Genomic DNA, 19,762 nt, shown 5'->3' on the forward strand with positions numbered 1-19,762 from the left:
GAAGTTACCCTCTCACCATTGCTTGGAGAGGGCCTATTTTAATTTAGTGTTTTGTTTTGAGGTTTGTATTTATTTTATTTGGCCTTAGGACTTTTGTCATATATTTTGTACTCTTTATCAACTTGTGTGCACTGAGCACAATTGAGCAGTGATCTCGACCGAAATATCTGCATGTGTATCCTTTCTTTTTTTTACTGGTTGGAAACGTTCTCGTTTTTTCTTCTATCCAATTTTTTTTTAGATCTGTAAATATGGATTAAAAACTATTAGCACTTCTGACTTCTGGCAACTTCATTTATAATGTTGAAGATAGAAAGAGAATTGGATAATTGGTACAATTAATCTGCAATGTTAAAGCTGAAATTCTCTGTCAACAAATTTTTTTTAAGAATAACTTCAATTCAAAATCCAGTCTGTGGAAAGTAAGCCTAGCTTTGGTAAACCTTGGCATGTCCAGTAGTCTAGTTGCCTTTAAACAGGTGACATGAATCTGCTTTCTTTACCCTCTCCACAGCCTAGATATATATATAAAGTCATGAACGGTTGCTTCAGAAATGGGACACATCACAGCCCCACAAACAGAACTGATCAGCAGAGTGAACTACAGGTCTCCTACATTCCCATCGCATGTATGACCAGCCATCATCAAAAATTGATCATTGCGCACCCATGAAGAAGGGGCCATGGAAAAACCTGCAACATATGATGTGTCCCATAACTCATCAGCAGAGAAGAAAAGAATGTACTTAACTGTATATATACCACGGCTGTGACCCCCCCCCCCTCCCCCTTGTCTTTTAAAGTACTTTTAGAGACATTTATGCAGAGTTTTAGCGTAGGCTAAAAAAAAAAAAATTATGTTGATCTCCTTTTTCTCCTAATAGCCATAATCCCATTGCCTTTCAAGATTTTCTTCTCTGCTTTGTCATGGTATTACCAGTTTTGCTTTAGATCGTAATAGCATTATGTTATCAAAATAACTTGAAGGTTCCAAAAATTAATCAGTTTTAAAGGATAACAAAAATTATCTACATTGTCTTCCACTTGATAAGACAGAGTAAACACATAGTTTGTTTTTATGTTGAGAAAGAAATAATTTTCAGCAAGTACATTGCAGAATATATTGAATGACACATACAATATTATAAGATTGTGTGTGTCCAAGATTGTGAATGATATTTAGTAAGTGTTTAAGAATATTTTAAAGTAGTATATCAGTCCTTTAGGCATAAGCCTACAAATAAATGTTACCCCCTACCAACACCCCCTAATGATCAAATATATACCCTAAAATGTACATACATAATGAATTTTCTATATACAAATCTTTTATACAAATTGATTTGATGGCGGCCAAAAAAATATTACAGCAAATACAGCATGTGGGATTTTTATTGTGTATAAGTTATCCTGAATGTCCGAAATCTTGTTAATGTTAACATTCACTAGTGAATGTCCAAAATTTACTTTCCTCTGCTTGGATTCAATTAGCTTTGCAAATCAGGTTCTTCAGTCTTATGCAAACTATGATGGTAAAAGTCAAAGTTAGGTTAGATTATGTTAGTCTATGTTAGGTTAGGTTAAATTTGGTTAAAAATATCAGAAATGGATGGAAACCTAAGCTAACCAAACCTGTCATAATCAAAATTTGTATTAAACTGAAAAAGTTGACTGGCAACACTGACTAAATCCAAGGAGAAAAAAAGTTACTTTGGACATTCACAGTAACAAATACAATTAATGACATATATTTAACCATTAGGGGGAGCATTGGGGGGGGGGGTCAAGTTTATTATTATACCTTAAGAAGTGATATCAGTAAGCATTGTAGAATGTTTTAAAATAGTTTTGGAATTTTAGTGTTTTCTTCTAAAAACTGGGAATGCAGCAGTAGTACTAACTAATTTTATTCCAATTTTTTCTTCTGGGGAGCCCATAATCTTGAACAATGACAGAGCATAAAATAAGGAGTCGAATGATACTAGTTTTATGTCACTAGTGTGTTTCCTTTTAGATATGGTCATGCACTAGACATCAACTGCAAATTGTCCCAATGATGAGCCTTCTTAAAACTGTTAAGCTACCTCTTTTATTGCTGGCCTTTATTGTTGAAACCTGAAATGGTTCATCAGCACATTGATTCCTTGCTTAGCTAAAATATATGACAAACAAGTGAAGGGCCAATGGGGCTATAACATTTATGGCTTTGCTTCCCAGAATCAGAAGTGTTGTCTCTATTTTTGTTATGCTGTTGTTGTTACTTTGTATGGGCTATGACACTGTTAAATTTAGGGTTTGGTTGCTGTATTTTTCTGCTGTATTTGAAGCAAGACAAGTTTAGGGCTTATAGTGCTCCGTTTTTGTTTGTTTTCTAATAAACAAAATACTGACTAAATCCAAATAATGCTGAACACCAAACAAACTTTTACCTTTTTGTTGTTATTGATGGAGGTAGGAGTTCAAGTGATATCATTCACTCTTAAAACGTGTGGACCTTTTTCTTTTATTAACACTTTTGGGTAAATATATACATATTCATATATTTTTGCTAGGAAGAAAATGAATACATTGTTTAATGCTCTTTTTTACACTCTTTACAAATTCAATAATCGCTTCTGGGGCAACTTTATCTCTCGATTTTTCGGTATTGATTCAATTGACAGGTATATGGGTTGAAACAAGAGTTACAGGGGAAATATATTTGCATATTAGCAGGAGGGGGGTAGATCCTAGTGGAAGTACATTCATAATGTGATAACTATGATTTTTCTGTATATAACGAAGTAAGAATTTTTTTAATATGTTTCTGTCTCAATTGCCCAAAATCTAGCTTTATACCAAGATGTAATTTTCCTTACTTTTCATGGCGGGGGTTGTAATTTTCATGTTGCAACGATGCCTTTTTTTGAGGGTTTTTAGGCTCTTTTTAAAAATTCTAGCAAATTTGCTTTCAAATAACAATTTGCATTTAAGATTAATCAAAACAATAACTACTACTCCTGAATAATAACTAATAAATCTGAATTACTATTACTAGGCCTAATAGTTTAGTTATAATTACTAGCCTAGACTAATTACATGAATTTGTACTTTGGAGTAAATTAAAATCCTTCAAGATCTGTGAATCACTCCATAGTTACTGATGTGGTTGATCAAACATCTAATACATCCCACTGGTACTTGCAGTAAACAGCATTCCATTTGACATCTAGTAGCTTCTTGAGAGCTTCATCATTGGGTGATGAGACTGTTGTATCTGAGAGACTATTCCAGTGGTTGACAACATAGGAGGAAAAAAATGTTGGTGGTGTTGAGTTTTGACTGATGGCTTGAACAGCTTCTTTGAATCTTCCCTTGTTTCAGTGGCAATATTTTGGGAAGTTGACAAATGAATTGGAGGGGGATGGGGTGGGGGTCTTGTGAACTAAACTTATAAGTCATAAGCATATCAGCTCTTTGTCTTTTTATCAGTACACCAGTGTAGATAATTTCTGCTCCTTCAAATGTTCATCATAAGGCTTGTCTCACATATTTGTTGCTGCCTTAGCTCTTTTGCACCCATTCTAGAAGCAGTACATCATCCTTGTATCCTGATGATGCTATGCACTTTCCAAAATCATGCACTGGCTTGACAAGGGCCTTGTACAACTGCACAAAAACACAGGGAGATCTACTGGAAATGTTTTTTTTTTAAGAGTCCAAGGACAGTGTTTGCATGAGACATAATCTTCTTACAGTTTGAATGGAATTTATACTGGTTGTCAACAACAATTCTAAGATCCCTTTCTTGATCTACACTTTGCAGCTCTCTTATGCATACAGCTGGATTGACTGTAGTATAGTTAAAACCAGGGTTGGACTTGCCAAAATGTATAAAATTGCATTTTTCAATGTTGAAACTTATGTGCCATGCTGTTGCCAAATTTTGAATACAGTCAAGATCTGCTTATAGTCACTCACAGTCGATTATTATTCTTCCTGAAGAGTTAATATTATCAGCATAAAATGACGTATTTTCTTTCTTCCGAGCTAAATTATATGGATATGCATCTATTTATAGACTTTTACAGCTCTTTGAGAGGGTTTGATGGAAGACATTCTACAAAGGATGCACTACTTTTTTTCAATCTCTTCCATAATCACTACACTGATTGTATTACACCTATCAAAACCTATCTTTACTTATTATTATCCAATTTCTGCATAAGGATTAAGATACGTTAAAGACTATCTATAAAAATAAATTGCTCTGTCATAATTTGACATTTTTTATCCTCTTTCATTGTTTTTGGTTTTGCAACCCAAAAACTATCAAACAATTGAGTGAAGACCTGTTTATTTGTTAAGCTAGCCTACCACTTTGATTATTGGCCTTCATTACTAAAATTTGAAATGGTTCATCAGGATATTGATCCCTTGTTTAGTCAAGGAGGCACACTTGTGCCTCTATAAAGAGGCGACCCACCACAATGTTAAGCGATTTTAGGTCCTAGAGGTCGCAGAGAGACGACGGTGATTGCATTTTGTAGCCCAAGCTCAAACTAAGAAACGTGCAAAATTTCATCCTCCTCCGACTTTATCTTCATGGGGTAAACTGGGCCGGAAGTTTCGACCCTGCCACCACAGCCCGCCGATAACATTGTCCGATTGGGCTGAAATTTATAGGTTAGGCTTTAATAGGACCCGGGAGCTTATCTTTGAAATTTCATCTCAATCCGATAACTCCTTCCCTGTTTTCAAAACAAATATAGCCACTTAAAATTCATTTCTCTTTTTTTTCTTGTTATACACGCCTACAGGCCACAGTTGGCAACTGATCCGGGTGAATGAGGACTCATTCGAAGCAGAATTTAACCTGTTAGGGCCTTTTGATATTTTCAGACCGAAAAAATTATCCCCCGAATTTACATTTACGAAAAACCTCGTTTTCTTATAAGAACCCGCTATAAGCGGGCTCTTATCGTTTCCCGTTCGGGCTAGCCCACAAGCTGTCAAATCAGCTAATAGTTAGTCAAGCAATAATAAGTAATAAACTGTACAAAAAAGTGCAGAAATTAATTGAAAAAAACTACGTTTTCTAAAGAGTTAAAGAGGCTGAGTTACAAGGTCGAACCTTAAACGTACAGGGATTAGGAGGCACAGTTGGGGGCCTGCCGCCCCCCAAACCCCCCACTTTCGCAGCCTTTAAATAAAAAAAAAAAGTTTTTTAAACTGAAAGTAAGGAGCGACATTAAATCTTAAAACGAACAGAAATTAGTCCGTATATGAAAGAGGCTGTACCCTCCTAAACGCCTCACTCTTTATGCTAAAGATTTATGGTTTAAAAAAAAGAGTTGTGAGAAAGTCAAACTTTAGCGTAAAGAGCGAGGCGTTGAGGAGGGGACAGCCTCTTTCATATACGGAATAATTTCTGTTCGTTTTAAGATTTAATGTCGCTCCTTACTTTCAGTTTAAAAAACTTTTTTTTTTATTTAAAGGCTGCGAAAGTGGGGGGTTTGGGGGGTGGCAGCCCCCCAACTGTGCCTCCTAATCCCTGTACGTTTTAAGGTTCGACCTTGTAACTCAGCCTCTTTAACTCTTTAGAAAACGTAGTTTTTTTCAAATAATTATAACATAAAACAAACAAGCTTGACAATGATATACTGACTAAGCCCAAATAATACTGCAGACTCAACACATTTTTCTTCAGTTTGGTGTTGAATGGGCTTTCCAGTCAAGACTATTCAGCCCTTTTCCTTTTGACTCTCTATATGAGATCAGTTGGACTATTGTGAGTGGTTGCTAGTTGCTTATTCAATGGCTTGGTTATGATTACATGTCATGCAGTAGCTAATTTGATTCTAGGAACTAAAATATCAGGGAATATATTTCAAGTTCAGTACTCTGTGTGCAGGTTAGGTCAGCTAGGCTCTTGGCTATTGATGATATTTTATGGTATTTGAAGCACTTACTCAGTTTACTTTGAAGGACAAGCTGTGCAAACCTCAGCATATTACATTCAAATAGGCAATGGTCAATTGTTCTGTTGTTAAAATTCTACATAAGGTGCTTTTTGCTATCTTGGAAAGTGGTTAGATTAGTAAAATAAAACTTTCAGTAATAAAGCCAGGGCCAAAAACATATGGTACTCTAGGAAGGTATTGCCAAGCTACTATGTTAATCGGATGTTCCTTTTTCTTAGGTTTTAGTTTTGATAATACAATTCCTGTTATTTGAGCAGAATTTTGAGCCAAATCAATGGTTTTTTTTCCTAAATTTAGAAAATCGTCTAATTTTATCTAATTTTAGAAAACGTATTGTAAATTATAAATTATGCTTTGACATGTCAAAGCAGGATCACGAAAAAATACAAAGATTGTCTGAAGAACTACATAAGAAAATATTAAATGGGGTAGTGGACATAGTAATCAGAGGAAATAAAATTGTGTCAAAAAACTTCCAAACCCTTGTAATGCGTCAGTCACCATTGCAAGAGAAATTCATGGAATCATAGATATATCTGATACCCCTTTAAAACTTGTAGATAGTTCTATAAGTAGTGTTTCCATTTGTGATAGTACTAGTGAAGTTGGCTCTACGAAATATATTGAAACTGAGTTGTATTTTAGTGCTAAATCAGATAACAGATATAATGAACCCATATTGGATACCATTTCTTTTGAATCAAGTGAATCTGGATCTAGTAAAGCTAATGATGACTAGACTGTTATTGAGGGACTTATGGTATTATGTAGTAATGTAGACTGTAAAGTCTACAGTCTACATTACTATATAATACCATAAGTCCCTCAATTTCTGCCCCCCATGCTTTGAACTGGTGTCTTGTGTTGTATGTTGGGCCTTCTTAGCGTATTCTATGCCAGCAATCAGCTGCAAGTGATTTGGTTTGCCACAATAATGGCAATTCAACCTTCTCCTAAATTGTTCGTTGGTTTCCTGGTTTCTACATGGTGTGTAATTACTTCTATATATTGTTGATCTATTGTTGTTAGTTTTCCCGCTATCTGTCTTTGGTGGCGGTGGGTGCCCATTTTTTCTATAATTACTAGCCGCTAGCAAATCAAGGTTGTGGAATCTGTCAGCTAATTCTCTAGACAGTGACCCTTGGCCTCTGTCGTGCCTTTTTGGTTCATGATTTGGTTCCTCAAAGCTCACCTGCTTTTGTCCCCTTCCATATTTTACACTTTCTTGGGTTCCTGTGTTATTTATTGACATCTGATCAAACTTTTTCATGGTCTCGTCAATTTTTACCTCTGTTTCTACTAGGATTATAGCCTGCTCTAGATTTTCTGTTTTACGTGATAATATTAGTCTTAACAGCTTTTTTGGTAACCCTTGCATAAAAGTATGTAATTGAACTTGTTGTACTGTCTCATCACTTCCACCTTTCTCTAAGTATAAACATACAGACCGACAAATTTTGTCTGCATATTTCCCAATACTAGTTGAGGCATTGGATGTCACTACCTCTCCTCTTAGCCTCTCGGAAACACTCGTTTCTACTAACTTTGTTTTAAAATATTCTATTAGAGTGCTAATGTCCTTGGGCTCTTTTTCCTTATTTGCCTTGAAGTGTTTAAGGGCGCTTCCCTTTAATCTAGCTGCAATGCATTGCTCTTTGACCTTATCGTCAAACGACTCGGTTAATTTGTCACAAATGTTCAATTTTACAATAAACTCATTGACATCTGAAATTCCCACATATTCTGGTATAATTTTGGCAATTCCAAGCACCCTTCATAGGGAAGCCATTTTTTCATCTAGTAAAGCCATTTGTTCCAGTATACAATTTGTATTTAGTCCTCTCGACCCAGTTTTTCCAACTGCCATCAGCTGTGGCAAAGTGGTTTTAAGGTATTAGGGTGAGGTTGTAGTTGATACCTTATTTCTCCCTTCATAGGGGAGATAACATTGGTCCTAAGGTAAATAAACTTTGGTAGCGTACCTTAGGCTATGACCTAACTAATGGGGTGTACCAGATGGAATTATTTGAGGGAACTAAAATAAAATTGCAGAGAAGTTGGCTATAACACCATACTTTTATTTATCTAACACACAACAATCCAGGGTTTGATAGTATATAAGCAGCTGTGACTGGTTGTCCCAAGGAATCAACAATTATATGAATACTATGGTAAGATACAACATAATAAGACACTTGAATACTTAGAATATTTGTCATATAATCCAAGGCATTTCTAAGATAAACAGACCAGAGGTAAGTCCAACATAAAATTGGTATCAGGCTCCCGTTCCCATAAAATGTACTTATTATACATTGCATCAACCACATCTTATCGGGCCCATTGATGCACTTAGCAAGGAAGTAATGATTTCTCAATTTCCTATTCAATATGCACATACCAGGATGTGTTCTTTATCTTAATAAAAAGTGGTATTTTGAAACTTAGTATTTGCGTCTTAATGTTTTTACTAAAATCTGATTTTGACTTAATTGGACAGCATCACCACATCCACTCCAGGTAAGAACTCTTACAGTAAATTCAGATTACAAACCTTTGGTTCAGCAAATATGTATAATGATATTGCAATGAAGTCTCCCTATAGTCACAGGCTGTTTTTATAGAAGCCCCAGCTGCCCAGGTCAGTCAAGTTCCCTTCTAGCAATTGCATATTCTATTAATAGTGTGATGAAGCAATATTATAAGAATGTTCTTATTGTTGGAAATTTTAGTTTACTGGAACTACAGTGGATTGATAGGTTTGCTGTCACAGAAGGGGTTGGAACCACTATTGACCCACTTCTAGAGTGCCTTCATGAACATTTGCTACATCAAGCAATTGATTCTCTGACCAAGTATAGAAGTGGGCAGAACCCAACCCTACTAAACCTTTTGTTTATTAATGACCATGAGGTGCTCATCACTGTTGATTTGAAACCACCATTCAGAGTGAGTGACCATGTTGCAATCACTTCTAGGCTTAGGTTGTCCCCACAAAAGTATAATTGGATTAAGCATGCGTATACAAATTACAACCAGGTCAGACAAGAGTTGGCACACCAGGATTGGTCATTCATTGATGTTAAGAATATGGAGGAGACTTGAAATGAAAAGGGTTTGAATTGAAGCAACAGAAAAACATAAAGTAATTCCCTGGAAAAGAAGACCTAAGTATTAGAGCAAATACAAAAGTAACCCTTCCCATGAGAACACGAAAAATTTAAACAAACCCAAAATAAAGTTAGGTATCTCAGGAGAAAACCTACAACAAAATATGAAGAGGGATTGGCATTTGATTCAAACTTTAACCCTAAGAGATTTTGGAAGTATGCTTCAGCTCGGAAACCAGGGAGACACTCAGTTACAGAACTACTTGTGAATGGCAATACATTTATACATAGTTATAAAGATATAGCAGCTGAACTGAGTAGTCAATTTAAGTCAGTGTTCATACCTCCAGACAATACCCCCTTACCAGAAGCACTAGAATATTCTATTGAAGAACCTATACAAAAGATAACTGTGGTTGCCTCTGATGTGGAGACTTGACTGAAGCTGCTTAATCCTTTCAAATCTGTTTGCCCTGATGAAGTTCATCCACAAGTATTGAAAGAAGCTCATGTGGAAATCAGCCCTTCCCCTTATAAACATGTTTCAAAGGTCTCTTGATGCTAAGCAGCATTCCTCAGGATTGGTGGAATGCTAACATCACACGGTACACAAAGAGGGTAGCTGCAACAGTGTTTGCAATTATTGACCTATTAGTCTCACATCTGTAACTTATAAAATCTTAGAGGGAATCACGAATCCTTACATTGTAGGACACCTGACCACTAATGAGGTGCTCAGTGATAGTCAGCATGGCTTCAGACATGGATGCTTAGTTGAGACTAATTTAATTGATGCATATGATTACATTAATGAGCATTTAGATCAAGTAATCCCTGTTGACTTGGTTCTATTGTATTTTGCAAAAGCCTTTGATAAAGTATGTCACCATCTACTAAGGACCAAGTCATTTGTAATTGAAATACATAATGAAATTGTTGAGTGGGTGCCTCAGTTTCTTTCTGGGAGAAAGCAAAGGGTGAAAATATTAGGAAAAAATGGACAGGTATCCTTTTCAGAAGAAGTGGAAATATTAAGTGGAGTGCCCCCAAGAACTGCCTTGGGACCAACACTATTCAACATTTATATTAATGGTGCACCAACCACAGTCAAAAATAAAATAAGTCTTTATGCTGACGACTCCAAACTCATAGGACCTATTGATACACCTAATAAGAGAGTCTCTATTCAGAATGACCTATGGGTACTTTCCCAGTGGGCAACTTTGTGGAGGATTAAATTCAATGTAAAAAAAACATTGAGTAATCCACTTTGGGAAGCCAAATGAGAAATGCACTTATCATATGTTAGGGATGGACGGATCAAGACAGAGTATTGTCTCGTCTGAAGTGGAGAGAGACTTGGGGGTCATGGTTGATAAAGAATTAAAATTCACTATGTACACACAGACAGTTGTAACCAAAGCACTCCAAACCCTTGGCATTATAAAAAGAACAATCACTAGTAGGTCACCTATGGTAATGAGTAAATTATATAAGGCATTGGTCAGGCCTAATTTGGAGTTTGGCATCTGTGTTGCTAGTCCCCTTAACAAAGGTGAATGAAGCAGAAGTTAAAATCAGTTCAGAGATGGGCAACAAAAGCAATTGACAGATGCAAATATTTAAACTATTCATCCTGTCTGAAGAGACCAAAACTCCCCACTCTTGTCTATAGATGTAAAAAGGGTGATTTTATTATGATGCATAAGCTACTGAATTCTAACTCTCCATTAAATAAGCCAATTCAGCTTGCCCAATCTGCCAAACTAGGGGGCACCGTTGGAGAGTATATCAGAACAGGGCTGCTACTAGACTACACAATAACTTCTTCACTAATAGAATAGTGACTTTGTAGAATTTGCTCACCAAAGAAGCAGTCCCTCCCCCCAGTACTGCTGCCTTTAAAAGAGCCATTGATGGCAAATTGTCATCAAAGCTGTGGTAAATTGAGTTGAATGCCATTAAGACGTCTAGTCATTGTCATCACTAAACAGCAATTCTACAGGGTTTAATCCTTATTTTGCTGGACAATGCAATTTAAAATTCAAGGTATTTGCAGATTTCTGAAACCTCATAAATTGGGATTGAGCAAAGTTGTGAAGCTGAAAATGCTTTTCTTTTTAAGCAGAAGATCTTCTTCTTCTTTTTAAGAAAAGTACCTGGAATACTGAACAGGCTCCTTTTGGCTCCCAACTGCACTTTGTCACATTCATAATACATTGCACAAAATACATAATGGGACATTCAAATACAATTCAAGACATAATACATAATTTCATTGACTTTTAGACAGTGCAAGTTTTCAAGCTGCCTATTGCCCACAGTTTAAGGCCAACGGGCTGGCTGGTACTGATATGGCTCTGCCTGCTTGCTCAAGCTCTCTTCTGCACGAGTTTACAATAGACATAATAAATCCCACAAAACATATCTAAATTTTTTAAGATATCAATTGCCTCTCTGTGAAATACCTTTTCAATGGAAGATGGTGAAGATGCATCCATAACCAGGTTAATGTCATGTGGAAGTTTACATCTTTGAGATAGGGCATTCAATTTATAAATTCTAGGAGTCCTTGCCATGCATTCAAAGAGAAGGTGTTGCAAGATTTCTTCAGTCAAAAGCCTAATTGTTTTACACAGCCAACATGTTGGCTCAACATCTTGACTAACCAGCACCTACAGGATAATTCCTTATTCATATAACAATGCAATTTAAGGTAATTTATGTAAATGGAAAAGTATATGTTTGAATGTCTTCAGTGATTCAGCTATCACTGCCAATTCAGCAGTCAGTACTGAGGAGTCCAGTGGAAAAGGCTTTTAAATGGTCAGAGAGGTTTGTGGGATTATTGCTGCTACAGGAGATTTGTTTTCTACTAGGGATCAGTCAGTATAAACACATAGATGATATTTGGACTCTGTATCTTTTTTTTTAAATTCAGCCCTAATTAGTTGATGTGAGATATACTCTTTCTTACCCTGTATAACCTCCAGGCTGACATTTGGTGGGCAAAACTTCCATGGAGGAGGAAACTTAAAAAAAATAAACCCAAATTTTATCAAATGAACATTTAGGACAGAGTACTAAAAAGCTTGCCAAGATGCAATCCTGATTTTATTCTGCTGCCTAGTACTTCTATGACAAAGAGTGAAAATAGGGTGTGGCTCTCCATAAGCTTGAATCCTGGTATAACATTTGACAGTGGCATTGGCTATTCTCTTGCTTATAGGTACAACTCCTGCTAGTTTCCAGGTATGATTTTTAGAAGTGTGTGAGTATGAGCCAAGAGCCATTCTGAGTGCCATGTTCTGGATTGTTTCTGATTTGGACAAGTTTTTTTTATTGGTATGGCCACAAGGAACTACTCTATACTCCATTTTTAGCCTTATATATTGATTATAAAAAATTTCCCTAACTTGTAGAAGCAAGTCTTTTGAGAATTGCAATTCTTTTCAGGCAACCTGTTTATCACCTCTACTTGTTTGTTTTTTTTAAGTCTATTGATGGTCAATTGTTAAGTCTAGTAATCTACATTCTTTAACTAGTTCAAGTCTCTCTTCTCCAATACTTATTCTTAACCATTGAAGTGGAAATGTTTTGGGTAATAGACATCACTACTTTTATATCTTGGGCTGATACACTCATTCCAAATCTTTGGAGAATCTAACTAATTCTTTCAAAGCAGATGCAGTCTCCTACTTCCCAAATGGTGAGGTTATCTGCAAAGGTTGCTGGCCTTACACTCAACACTTGAAAATTTGGATCTCAGCTAGAAAGAGGAGGAAAAGAAGTGGGCTAAGTTGCAATCCCTGCAGTAAACCCTGATGAAGCCTATAAGTAAAGGATGTAGCACCATTGATCTTCACTTTGAATATTCTATCATTAAGAAAATCAGAGACAAGATTGCTAAACTTGTCTGGGTAATCAATGGTCTTTAAAATCTGACAGAGCTTCTTCTCTAATATCTTGTCAAAAGTGCAATCAAAGTCAACAAATGCTGCTATGAGGACCTTCTTTTGACTTTTAGTACCCAATAAAGAAGTGTTCAATAATTCATTGGATGTTGAATGGTATGGTGTTCCATGGAAGTGCCAGAGGATGCATTTGATGTTTAATCAGTCACATCATCAAGTATGGACCATGTAACAGATCACAATGAATCTTAATTTGCTCTGAAGTGCAAATTCAATTGTGTAGAAGCCTTTCCTTTAAACCACAATGTTGTTGCAGAAAGAGGCCATTTTGTTCACAAAACCATTCAAGTCTTTTCTTTATCATCTTTTCCATAATCTTGCCCAGGACCAGTAAAAGCAATATAAGATTGTAAAAAGATAGCCTTTTAGGTGGTTTACTTGGCTTTTTCACTAGAGTAATTATTGACTTCTTTTAAATTTCAAGAAAAGTACTTAGTTTCCAGGATTTGTTATTACACAGCAATTAGGGCTCTTCTAAATCTCATCCCTGAATTAATCAGCATCAAGTAACTTATTTTATTCTCTCTAGATGCTGAGTCAACATTCACTTCCTCCAAAGCTTCAACAAGCTCTTGTTCCATAAACAGTTTCATTAGTTCCTCCATGGCCTTTGTTTGGTTGTGGAGTTTGCAAACATATGGAATCTATTCTGCAATGTTTCACTTTTATAACACAAAGATTGTAAAGGGCATCAAAGGTTAGTTCCCTCTAGAGAGAGAAAAAGCAGAGGCAGGTACTTCAAAATGCCTCATGGGACATACTTTAGTCTGTAAATCTGTTTCTGAAAGTTTCATTTTCCTAACCTTACCCCTTTACAAGATAGCAAAAAGCACCTTGTCTGGAATTTTACCATCTCCACTGATAGGTCATATATCTCTAAGGGGGATTGTTCTCTCACTTGGCTGGTCAATATTTAGGGTCTTTTTTGGTCAAATTTTGGCAGTTCATATTATTGACTAAGGCATAGAGTGAACATACCACTTGATGCCTTTTTTATGCTCTTTATGAATATAATAATTGCTTCCATCAGATTTTCAAATCTGTAATTTGAATTTCTTACCCTGAATTGTAACCAGACAAAGAAGTTATCAACACAACTTAAGTTATTGAGAAGTGGTTAAAAAAATATCACTAGTTTATACATAAGCTATTCAAGAGTAATATATTCCAAAAACACTTATTTATAACAATTCAAACCTCATTTATTAGGCAACTCAAATATAAAATGTTTTCCTACTGTTTCAAGTTTTTCAAATGCAGTCAACAGAAACAGCAAAGAATTTAGCTTCAAGACTTTGCTGTCTTTGCAGATTCAAGACTTTGCTGTCAACAATTCATGGTATATTCCAATTCAGGGTATATATTTGCACATTAGAGGGGCAGGGGTAGGTAAATTTGAATTTCTAATAGAAGCAATTATTATATTCATAAAAAGGCATCAAGTGGTATGCACACTTTATTTGTAAGTCAATAATATGAACTGTCAAAAATTTACCCTTTTTTTGCAATTTCACCAGCATGATGATTACCTGTAATGCCTGAATGGTTTTTTAAATATTGATATGTCATTATGCCTCTTTAAGCAAGCATATCTGTAAGACTAAGATGATGTTCTTACAGATATGCTTATCCATCTTATACTACAGGCTATCCATCTTATGCTGAGATGTTATATACAGACTTGACATTGAATCAGAATACACAATAATAGTTTGTGCATTAGGACTCAATAAGTGAGCATTCATAACATATGCTAACATCATGATTATGGCATTTAGCTCTGCTGACATTGGCCTATAGAAATATTATCAAATAGTCTCTCACCCATTGCAATATTAAGGGCTTTGATGAGCTCCATGTGAGACCTTTTTATTCATTTTAGACCAATCAACCAGAATTGGGAAGTTGTCTTTGTATGTAATTTTATTAATTTAAGCAAATTTTTCTTATAAACTTAATGGGGGCTAAGTTCTTTTGTCCAGTTCAAAAATTTGTATCTAGCCTGTAATGGGGAGAATCTAAGTCCATGGAAGGGTTTGGGGGCAATAGACCTGGCTGTCATTGGAAATTCCATTAAAATATTAGCACTCGTCTTTTACCTTAAAAAAAAATTCAAATTTGTTGTTGTTGTTGTTTGGGGTTTGATATGTTTGACCAATAGTTCATATGCATTCATATCACTCAATTGTTTTGTGCCTTCTGTAATCACTAGCTTGCTTGGGGGTAAATATTTACCAAATCATATTATTGACTTACAAATAAAGTGAATATACCACTTGATGCCTTGGTAAAATTCTACTTTAGCTACTTTTGGGTATCTTGGGAAGAGGTTGGGTTGGGAAAATGAAACTTTCAGGGAGGGGTCTACAGGCTAAAGTATGTCCCGGGAAGGTATTTTGAAGTACCTACCTCCACTCCCTCTCCCTCTAGAGGGTCATGAAATTTGCCTACATGACAGCATTTTACCTTAATTTTCAGTTGTCAGTTTCTTTTTCTCTGGCTTTAGCTCTGAAAATGCAATTTCAGTTATTTGAGCAGAATTTTAAGACACATAAATAGTTTATTTCCAAAATTTAGGAAATGTATTTGCATACCTATAAAACCTTATAAATTGGGATTGAGCAAAGTTGTGAAGCTGAAAACAATTTTGTTGTACTTCATTTAAGCAGAAGATCTATTTTGCAAGGTTTCACTTCTATACCTCACATATTTTTAAAGGTCATCAAAGGTCAGGACCCTCTAGAGGGAGAAGGAGTGGAGTTGAGTACTTCAAAATATCTTCCCAGGACATACTTTAGCCTGTAGACCCATCCCTGAAAGTCTCATTTTCTTAACCTAACCCCTTTCCAAGATAGCCAAAAGTAACTAAAGTAGAATTTTACCGATGCCTTTTTTATGCTCTTTATGAATATAACAATCATTTTTGTCAAAAATGATTTTTAACCCCCCCCCTATATATATATATATATACTGATTCAGGGTATATATTTGCACATTAGGGGGATGGGGGTACATTTTATTTCTGATGTAAATGGGAGTTAAGTTTAAACTTTACCCCCAACCCCTAATGTGCAAATATATACCCTGAATTTAAATATATAGGGGGGGGGGGGTAAATTCATTTCCAACAAAAATTATTATTATATTTGTAAAGAGCATAAAAATGCATCAAGTGGTATAATCACTTTATTCGTGAGTCAATAGCATGATTTGGTAAATATTTACCTGCTTGGGTGTCACTTCAGTCAATATTCACTGAACCTGATCATGTATCAATTATCTTGCTATTGGTAGGGAGTAATTCACCTGCAGCAACTGCCTGCATTGAAAAACAGGAATCAAAATAATGCAACTGTGCTTTATCATACAGCAATTAAAATACTTATACAAGACAATTATAATAAATAATACATATTTACATTATAACCTATTAAACTCAAATTCTTCTTCTTCTTCTTCTATTTAACAGCAGGCGGGGTTTTCAGTAACACTATTTAGCCCTTTTCCTTTTGATTCACTCTGTGGGCTACAGAGCTACTGGCTTGATTGCCTCATATTTATTAGATATATTCAGATATCTTTCAGCAGATCTTTCGACTCTAGGAGTTCAAATATAAGATGATAGATGTCGATTTCTATACTCTGTGTGCAGGTATAGTTGGCTAGGCTCTTGGCTGATAGTGGGCTTTTGTGGTGTTTGAAGTATTTTAACAGTTTACAAAGCAAGGTATGTTGTGCAGACGTCAGCATATTACATTCAAATAGGCAATGGTCAATTGTTTCATTATTCATATTACAATGTCTGCTAAGAGGGGACAGGGGAATTGAGCCACTTGAATTAGAAAGCTTATATGAGAATGCAAGGAAATTTAGTCCATTTGTTCCAGAACGAATTCTATGATAAATTTTAGAAAGATACTTATTGGGAAAGGGGGAAAGGATAGGATTAATCTTATTAAAATTAATATCTGATAGCCTCCATCGGTAAATATCTCTAATTGGGATTGGTCTCCCACTTGGCTGGTCAATATTTATAGCATTTTTTGCTATTTCATCAACCTGATGATTACCACTTATTTCAGAGTTGCTAGAAATGTGCTAAAAGTAAGTTTTTATGCCACTTGAAGCAAGATTATCAATAAAACTGAGACAATGATAAGTGTCAATATCCAACTTATATTGAGGAGCTGAGGCCAGCAACTCAAGGCTTGATAAAGAGTCGGAATAGATGATAATATTATTCGAATTTTCAATCAAAGGTTGGTTTTGCTTAAGGTGTTCTAATGCCATGATTATGGCATTTAACTCAGCAGACATTATAGATAAATTATTAAATAATCTCTCGCCCATTGCAATTTTCAGGTGAGGAAGGAAAACACCACTTGCAACCTTCTCATCCATTTTTGACCCATCAACAAATATTTGGAAGTGATTTTTATAGGTAATTGTATTAAGTTCTGCAAATTTTTTCTGGACAAAAGCAATGGGGGTTAAATCTTTATTCCATTTTGAAAATTCAGTATTTATTATGGGAAATGACCAATTCCATGGAGGGGATTGGGGGAAAGTAGGTGCAATAGACTTTGCTGGTACAGGGAACTTCTTTTGAATATTGGCATACTCATCTGCAATACCTCTATACATGGCTGGATTTCTTAACCAATTATGTAATGTGTGTGAGCTATTTGATTCAATTTTTGTAAGATGTTTTATCAAGAGAAAGCTACGTCTCTCCCTTATTGTTGTTAATCCACTCTCCATAAGCAGAGACTTGGTGCTTGTGGGTTTCCTAAGACCAAATATGAGACGTATTATATCATTTTGTGTTGTTTCAATTTTTTGCATCTGGGTCTTTGCACATGCACCATAGACAATGAGCCCATAGTCAATATGGGGTCTTATATGTGATTTATAAAACTGGAGTAAGGTTTTCTCCTTACAACCCCAGGGTGTGGAAAGAAGTCTTTTTAGTATATTTGCTTTTCTATAACATTTTTTTATTGTGTTTGAAATGTGGAGGTGGAAATTAAGTTTTTGGTCAAGCATGAGACCTAGGTAATTAATATTATTATCTTCTGAAATAGTTGTTTTATTTAGAGTTAGTTTTGCATTAACATGGATTCGCTTCCGGTGAAATTGGATTATTTTTGACTTGGTGGGTGCAATGGGTAAATCTGAATGTTGAGAGATTTTTTCAAACTGGAAAAGTGACTTTTGCAGATTTGACTGTGCTATCTGAAAGGTGTTGCCAGATGACCATAGCACCAGATCATCAGCATATTGTAGATTCGTGTGGGGTAGGTTCATGTCCCAGAGATATAGGGCAAAAAGGAGGCAACTGAGGACTGCTCCCTGAGGTAGGCCTTTGGAAATTGTCTTTTGGGGTGAAGAGGCTGAACCAACACAAACAATGAAATTTCGCACTTCTATGAAGGATTTAATAAAAGATACTAGCTTAGGGGGTACTCCAAGGTTTGCAAGTTTATTTAAAAGGATTTGGTGGTTCACATTGTCATAAGCTCCTTCAAAATCTAGGAAAGCTGCCACTAGGATATTATTTTTTGAGAAAGATTCATTTATTGCATTTGTTAGCAAAATGAAAGCATCTGTTGAGGAGTGGTATTTCCTGAATCCAGTTTGAGTGTGTGGGATCATGTTATTTTTCTCAACAAACCAGAGGAGTCTGTGATAAATCATTTTCTCCATTATTTTCCCTATAACAGGTGTAATCATTATGGGCCTCTAAGACTCAGGGTTATCTTTTGGTTTTTTGTTCTTTAGGATTAGTATGAGGGACAAACATTTCCATATATAGGGGAACTTAAAAGATACCCAAGCGTGATTATAACAATTTAGCAGTTCTTGTTTGTATGAAGGTGTTAGATTCTTTATCCATATAGGGTGTATATTGTCATAGCTACTGCTAGTTTTGGACCTAATATGATGTATTGCATTATTCAATTCCTGGATTGAAAATGGATTAGTTATGTGCTCGGAACCTGGGGGTGGTTGGTAACTAGGGTTCATAGGAATTGTGGACAGCTTGCTTTGATAATTTGATGTTAGCTTATTAACAAAAAGAGTTGCAAATAGGTTAGCCTTTTCATTATCATTGTCATAATGGGTATTATTATGTATAAGTTCATACAGCAGTGGGTTGGTAGAAGTCTTTTTCCCACATATGTGGCTTATGACTTTATGTATAATTGGCTCATTTGTTTCTCTGGAGAGATTATTTGCAAAATTTTTCCAGTATTTATATTTAGCATATATTATAGTCCTTTTTAGATTAGATTCTGCTTGTAATTTTTTCAAATATGTAGTAGGTGTTGGTTTTTTTATGAATTCTGTCCTAGCTGCCTTTTTTATTCTCCATTTATTTAGGCACTCATTTGTTCCCCATGCTTTAGGAATTTATTTAGGGAATGTTTTCTTAGGTGTTGTCCTGGGGATAGCATGATTAGCTGTATTTATTAAAAAAGATGTCAATGCTTCAGCATGTTTGTCAATTGTTGTGTTAGAAATGCATGAAATTTGGGTGAAACTTGTAATTTCATCATTTAGCTTATTTTGGAAAATACACCAATTTGCTTTAGTGTTGATATATTTGGATGTATGAGATAAAGTTTCAGCAGGTTCATTTAGGGAGCAAACTATAGCAAAGTGGTCTGTACATAGACTATCAATTTTATTTATGTAAATTTTGTTCAAAAAA

At 35.5% G+C, this 19,762-nt stretch overlaps 1 protein-coding gene across 1 annotated transcript in view; it reads right to left on the reverse strand.

Moving 5' to 3' along the window:
- The window catches only part of kel (kelch protein), a 97,741-nt gene extending 81,293 nt beyond the window's left edge, over nucleotides 1-16,448 (reverse strand). Inside the window, exon 1 of the mRNA XM_089089982.1 lies at nucleotides 16,354-16,448. The gene's annotated coding sequence lies outside the window, so the exon portion shown is untranslated. The remainder of the gene's footprint in view (nucleotides 1-16,353) is intronic.
- Between the last annotated feature and the right edge of the window lie 3,314 nt (nucleotides 16,449-19,762).

This window comes from Artemia sp. Qi Xiang Cuo, chromosome 5 (assembly GCF_049724085.1).
Source record: "Artemia sp. Qi Xiang Cuo chromosome 5, ASM4972408v1, whole genome shotgun sequence".
Classification (NCBI taxonomy): Eukaryota; Metazoa; Arthropoda; class Branchiopoda; order Anostraca; family Artemiidae; genus Artemia; species Artemia sp. Qi Xiang Cuo.